The sequence below is a fragment of the Pteropus vampyrus genome, unplaced genomic scaffold (genome assembly GCF_000151845.1).
Source record: "Pteropus vampyrus isolate Shadow unplaced genomic scaffold, Pvam_2.0 Scaffold160, whole genome shotgun sequence".
Lineage (NCBI taxonomy): Eukaryota > Metazoa > Chordata > Mammalia > Chiroptera > Pteropodidae > Pteropus > Pteropus vampyrus.
This window is the reverse complement of record NW_011888941.1, coordinates 3747298-3755071: the sequence shown is the minus strand read 5'-3', so window position 1 is coordinate 3755071 and position 7774 is coordinate 3747298.

Sequence of the window (7774 nt, the reverse complement as noted above, 5' to 3'; positions counted from 1 at the left end):
ATGTTTTTAAACTGAAATTATTTTTATGTATTTTCTTCATTTTGCTGAATACCTCTCTGGGTCATTTCCTCATTATTTTTGGAGATAATACTTTGTTAGGGAAATTCCTCATTGGGGACTTGTGTCACTCTAGGCCATTCTCCTCCACTGCTGCACGGTGCACCGGTGTAAGAGGCACTGCACTGTAGTCTCTCTCTTACCAACAGCAGACCGTTCACTGTTTCCAGTGTTTCTTCTGCTATAAACGTTGCTGCTTCTAACACTCCTGGCCTGCCTTGTCTATATTATTTCTTTCACGTATGTGAGAAGGTCCTTAGGGCAGAAGTCCCAAAACTTTTGGCACCAGGGACCAGTGCTCCTATGAGAATCTAACACCTGATGATCTGAGGTGGAGCCGAGGCAGTGACGCTAGTGCTGGGGAGCGGCAGACACAGATGAAGCTTCGTTGACCCGCCGCTTACCTCCTGTTGTGTGGCCCGGTTCCTAACAGGCCACAGACTTGGGGTTGGGGACTCCTACCCTAGGGAATATACTTGGAGTGAAATTGTTGGGCACACGTATGTTCAGCCTACCTATATATTGCCAACTGCATCTCCAAAGTGGTTGGAATAACTTTATTCTTTCAAGCAATGCATAGAATTCATATTGCTTCATGTCTTTATTCATACACAAGATTGTCAGACTTTTAGATTTTTCCCAGTCTGATGGGCATAAAATGGCATATCGCTATGGTTTTAATTAATCTTGCGCATTGTTTAAAAACACAATTTTTAATGAGTGCATAATAATATTTCATCCTAAGGAGATACTACAATTTGTTCACTTTTCTCTTATTATTGGACACGCGGAGTGTTTCAAACTTTTCATTATATAAACAATGCTTTGCCGAATGTCCTTGAACATATTTCTTGAGCCAAATGTAGACATGCATCATTCAGAGTGCTTCCACATGTCGCCAAATTTCTCCTTAGGAGGGCGTACCCATTACTCACCAACTTCTGAGTGTGCCTGTTGCCTGCACTGTCTGTAAACACTAGTTGAATATTATTTAATAAACAGCATTATCAATTTAATAGGTGAACAACTATATCTCATTTAAATTTGCATGTTACTTCCTTATTGGTGAGTTTGGTCTTGCTTTTGTGTTTATTGATTATTTCTATTTCCTATTTTGGAAACTATAAAACATTCTTGTTACCTATTTTTATATTGAGTGTCTACAGAATTAGCTAGCTTGAACTTTGAAAATATTATAATTTGAAACAAATTTTCTAGCAATATAATCGCAGGAAAATTTCCCCTAAGCAAATGAACTACTTTGTATAAAAGTGCATGTTCAGATTGGAGTATTAATAGTTCAGCTGCCTGGTACCATTAGGAGATAATTACATAGACTCAGAACTTTTGGACTCCTAAGTTTTGATTTTAGTTTGAGCCAAGTCACTTGATAATGTTTCTTAATAATTATGAGCCTGGCATTAATAGATTTAATATTGAAAATAAATGAAATATGTAAAAAAACATTTTCTATAAACCCAGCATATGTATGTAGTTGAGAGGAATCTCATTGAACCAGACGTCACTTTCCAATATACTCACACACAGCCTCATGGCAAAGTTTGTAATTAAATGTGGTTATGATGAGAACATAATTCAGGACTGAGACAATTCTTGACTAGGACACAGAGCCATAGAAAGGAGCTCACTCGAGCCAGGAGTAAAGTCATAAAACAAGCTAGTAATGAAGCTCATTTGCAAGGGAAATTCAGCATTTGTGTGAGCTGAGCTGATTGCTTTCCTTAAATGGAAAAAAGATTGTCATTCTTTAAACTTGATGGGAAGGCTCTTGATATTTCTCTCAGGAAGACTACGCCTGCTTCTCCAATCTTTCTTCTCGTCCCTATGCTGGGGCGAGAAGGCTCAGGATGTTGCCACGACACATAATTAAATGGCAATAAATTCATAAATACACAAGAAATGTGAGAAAATAGCTTGTTTGAAGTGAAATGCAATGACCATAAATCTGAGAGAAATGTAATGTTGAAATTAAAAGTCCAAAACTAAGAATCTAAGAATAGATACAGACTGATCTCACTATTCACAGTAATTATGTTCTATAAAGTTGCTGCGTACGCTGATTTAGTGAATAGTGGAACATTGCTCTTACGAGAAATACAAGGTTAGGTTCCTGTGAGCTTCTGATAAATTGATTGATACAGAACCTGGTTTCATACATGTTTCTGTTTAATATATCATTGATTTATTGGCATTGAACTCACAGACAATAGCACTATAATTCATGCCTGAACAAATTCCTCTAATACACACGTTTTCTCCATAAGGCACATCCCAACCTTCTCGTGCTTAGGAACACTTGACAGTACTTAGGCACTACTCACGGGGGCCATTTTGCATGTGAAATCCCAAAACAAAGCACAAAAATGCAAAAAACCTTAGTGGTTCTAAGTAGGTTGGGAAGAGGAAATTTTTACAGCATGAGGGCTGAAGTAAGAAGGCAGAGCACTGCCTTGTTCCACCTCAGCTAGGAACATGCACTCTGGGCAACTCGAAATTTTTCTCCATCTGCACATGGCTGTGAATGGCCACTGTTGCAGAAATGTTGCAGAAGAAGACCAGTGAGAAACCAAGCACCACTCAGAGAGTTGGACAACTCAGGTTTATCATGCCAGCGGTCCCAGAAGAGATAGCGCTCTGAAGATCTGGACCCAAGCAAGGGGCAATGTTGCTTTTATATTCGTGCTGTTACAGTTAGTTACTGGCAGTTACAGAGCACGTAATTTAGTAACTTAGGTAATACGTCTGTTATCAAGACAGAACAATCATAGAGGAGGGTGGATCTTTCAGTTGGTCTTGAGGTCACTCTTCCCTTGGCCTATGCAGTTAGCATGTCCACAGAAAGCAGAACAAAGAGGGGATTAGCTTTTTGATTGCAAATTCCTCTTTATCACAAATGCACCAATAGTATTGATTTGAGAGTAGCAAATAAATTTCAGTGAGTAAGCAAATTCACAAATATGGAATCCATGAATAATGGGGATCAACTGTGATAAAGGCGAACAGCTTTGCTGTTGCCTTTTTCTAGGCAGTAGGGGTGAAGCTATGCCTGTGTGGCAGACATTTGTTGTTTCATCCTCCATTCCTTTTTTTTTTTTCTTGGTAACATCACTTAGTTTTTTTGAGAAACTACTCTTCCTCTGCAATTAGTCTTCTTGGTGTTTCGGTCAACAATCATGTTTTCTTACAGCCAAAAGACGAACGTGCAACCCAAGCCAGACCAGTAGGAATGGCCTCTCTGGGAATGTGAGTCTTGAGCTTTGTGACTCAGAAAAGAAAATGCTGGAAGCTGATTCATGAGGATAGAGGCACCTACAAGAGGTGCTCCTTTGGTCCCTGCATTCTAGATCCCCACGTCTGGTCTGCTCTGGGTCACGTCCTTTTAGCTTCTTCCCAGGTTATCAGCCCCTTCCCATTCTTCCTTTAGATTTCTTTTCTGTTGAAGTTAGCCAGAGCGAGTTTCTATTAATTTTGACCAAGGACCTTTATCAATATACATTCTAAAAATGGAGAGTCAGTGTGGGGAGTACGCTTGTTCCATTTTGGCTCCTTCTTCCAAACTATAGCATGTTCTGTTCAAAGATTAGGGTAGAACTAATTGAAAGGAGTAGGGCCCTAATACCCATACATTTTAGGGCCAGAGAATGTGGCCTTCAAATGATATTGTGGATAATTTCTATATATTTTTGGTGCTTATGCTTGACATTTTTAAAAACTATAATATACTCACAGATGGAAAAGGACATATAAATATGCAAATCAGTCTGGCCATCTACAGCTTCATTTGTTGACAGTTGAACTTCAGCGGCCTTAGAGAGCCTGACTTCAGGCTTTTATCAATAGCACTAAGAGCATTAGGCAGCAGCTGGTGAATAGAGAACTCTAAAAAGCAAGAACCACTATTTTCTTCTTTCCTAATGCCCTAACTCCTCTGAATAAAATAAGGCCTCTATTATTACTTCTCTTTTCAAATGAATGGCAAAACTCAACATATACCAAGTTTTTAAGTTAAATAGTTGGCCTTATTATTGCTATTGAAATGAAAAGTTGGGTTTATAGTATAACATACAAGGGTATACCCAGATATTCTTACTTGAAAAATGCTGACAAAATTAACCCAACCACTTTAAAGGCCAAAGTTTCTAAAATCCTACTGAGTTCATCAATTCAACCGTTTGATAAACATCTAACAAGCACCTACTGTATTTTAGGCACTGAGCTAAGCATTAGGGACGCAGTTTTGTTCTGTCATTCACGGATATTGATTGGCTGTGTGCTTCAGGAAGCCCACGTTTCTGTATCTGGGATCTCTCATCCTGATGGAGAGGTTTAGATACAAACAAATGACACTAAAATGCACTCTGTTCTTGTTTATTTTGTAGGCTAATCAAAGGGTGCCTAGCAGCATCTCCTCATCTGAGTGCTTATTAGAAATTCAGGAAAAGATGAAGGAAAAAAAGGCAGTTTAAAGGTGAGTCTTGAGGGACGAGAGTTACACTGCATAAGTGAGGCTGAGAGTTAGGCCTTAAGCAGTGAAGAGCTTTGCTTTTCGGAAAGACAACCCTGGCAGCTACACCAAGATGGTCTATAGTAGGGAAATATAGGGTGACAGTAAAGCTACAAAGGACACAAAGACCAATTCCATTCATCTCAAGTCCCCCCACGTGCCTTCTTGTTTCTGTAGCACTGTAGAGAGTGTACTTGCCAGATTTGATCCTCTTGGACTTCATTAAAATCATCGTTGTCAGTAAATACCTTTCTAGAACCTACCATCCTGGCTGTGGTATCAGGCCTGAAGGGGCTCAAAAATGAACAGCTCCTGATTTTCTCTTCCAGATATCACCAGTAGGATTGGGAAGGTCAGAACGTTGAGTGTGTGCTCACTGAACATGGTTATAACACAAGAGCGTGTACGCCTGCCGTCAAGTAACTGCTATGGGAACAGGACAGTGTCCCTCTGGCTAGTGTTGCTGGGAAGAGATTTCAGAGACTTAGGCTCGAAGGTGGGCCTCTTCACCCCTGTTAGCAGGACAAGCTCTCAGGCTGACTCTTAACTAGCCATTCAACAGCAATTCCAACAGTGTGAAACCATTAAGGAGACATAATTATTGACTGAGGCATTCTACACTCAAGGGGACAATTGCCACATTACTTAATTTTTCTAAATCATATTGAAACCCTGCCCAAGTCTCATCTGCCAGGATGTGGAGAAATACCTATTTTAGTATAAATGGGGCTCCCTCACTACCATTCTGAATTGCACCCTGGAATTTTTGGAAAGATTCCCTGTTCTCCAGTCCATGTTGACCTCTGTTGACATCTTTGTTGTCTAAGTTCTGGAATCCCTTGAAGGGAGTCTAGATGGCTTCCATGCCAAATTCGAGATTAGAACCCTTTGAGATTAGGTTGGGAGTCCCCGGCCTGGAGCTCCTTTCCACCTGGAGGGGTTGAACATTCATGTCTCCAGGCCGAGGTCCCATCTCATTGAGATACTGAGGTGGTTGGTGCTTCAGCTTCTGGGGGAGTTCCACCTGATATTCTAATATTTCCTCAGCTTATCTTTCAAGCCGAGGTTGAGCTCCTGTTGTAAGCAGACTAAGGACCTCCAAAGATGTCCTTGTCTTAATCCCTGGGAACAGAGTATGTTGCTTTATAGAGCAAAAGGGATTTCGCTGATGTGATGAAGAATTTTCAGATGGGAAGAGTAGCTTGGATTACCTGGGTGGGTCAATATAATCACAAAAGTCCTTACAAGTGAAGGAAAGAGGTAGGAGAGTCAGAGAAACTTGAAGATGCTGCTCTGCTGGTTTTAAAGACAGAGGAAGAGGCCACACACCAAGTCGAGAAAGTTTCCCCTAAAAGCTGGCAAAGGCAGAAAACAGATTCTCCCCTAGAGCCTCCAGAAGGAACATAGCTCTACTGACACCTTAATTTTAGCCCAGTGAGACCTATTTCAGACTCCTGATCTCAAGAACGGTAAGATAATAAATTTATGTTAAATCATTTAATTTATGTTAATTTGTTACAGCAGTAATAGGAAACTAATACCGACCTCCTTTTCTGAGGAGGATAGAGTGGAGGCTTGCGGTGCTTGAACCTATCCATTTTGCTTCTTCCTATGTTGCTAAAATATTAATCATTGACTCATTTGTTTATCCCACAAAATGGAGCTGGCCGCCTTGGGAGGGAGGCCTGCTGCTATGACCGATGGAGTTCAGAGCCACTTGTCAGAGATGTCTTGGACAGGATTTGTGCTTTTGTGTGTGTACGAGGTGGGGCAAGGAGAAGAGATTAGTCTAGAATGTTTCCTTCGGTTCTTTCTAGACCTGTGTTTCCATTATTTTGAATTTAAAAAGAAAGACTCCTTTCTTTTTTATGGTCAAATAACAGATCCCTTGTTCTAAATCCTGGAACTTTTTTTGTTTTTGCATTTGGAGATGGTAATGTAAGCTGCCAAGATGGTTTATAATCCTGTATTTGAATAACATTCAAATAGCAAAAGGGGCTTCCTTACATCACATGCAGCAGCAGCCCGGTGTTATGTGGATCAGGCTCATTTTGCATTTTCTACAATAGGGATTTTTCAACATTCCAAAGCAAGCCCCAGCCTGGGAGTGAGACCTGAGAAGTATTTGGGGCTCATGAAATACAGAACACTCTGAGAACCTTGGGTCTCAAGTTCATTCTTTATGCAGACTGGGAGCGAGCTGGGACAGAACTGGGAAATGAGTTCAGCGTGTGCTCGTGGCCTCATGAACCTCAGTTCTCTCATCTGTAAATGAGAATGACAAGACCTGCAGATATAAGGTTGTTGAAAGAATTAAATGTACGTTCAAAGCACAGTGCTTTGTAGGTGCAAGACGTTAAGTAAATGAGTTTCCTGGATCCTCTGTGACAATATTTTAGCATTTCTCCCCTGTTTCCAGTGTGTTTATTTCCTTCTCCGTGACCTTCAAATTAAGATGGTATATTTGGATTTAATTCTTCCTCTGCAGAGAACTTGAACATTAAATGTGCTGCCCAGAGAGGGTAATGCTTAACTGAATGAAAGCAATTTACGTGGTGGCAGTTTGGGTGCAGAGTCACAGGGTGGAGAGAACACTGGGCTGGGCGTGCTGTGGCCAAGCACAGAGGATGTCACTGGGTGGCTTTTTGCTCCTTCTCTTGGTGGCTCACTCAATACCACACGAACTTCGGCCTTCAGCCTCTTGGAGGGTGTCCCTCAGGGAAAAGGAGGACTGAACAACAGAAGGCCTGGTACCACCCACCACTCCCTTGGGAAGAGTAAGGACATGCCCTACTTATGGCAGCCTGTTCATGCCATCTTCCAGAAACATAACAACAAAACAAAAAAACGAATAATCTGAAAAAGGAGTTTCATTTCTTCTTATTCTTCATAGATTCTTCTAAGGGGACAGTTGTTTCCACCACCCTTCTCTGGGCATAGTCTCCCCATCCGCCCATCTTACATCCTGGAAGGCCTTCGGTGTCACCTCAAGCACACTCAACACAGTCCTTTCCCAGCTCTGGAGGATTCGTGTCACCTCTTTCACCTTTGGTTTTCCCAAACAAGGCAATGAGGCTGCAGTCACAACTTGTTTTAGGCTCCAGTGCTGTTTGACCTATGACCTCTATACTGTAACTGAAGATTGAATACTCTGAGAGCAGCGTCCTGTGCTCATGACTTTTCCTGACTCTC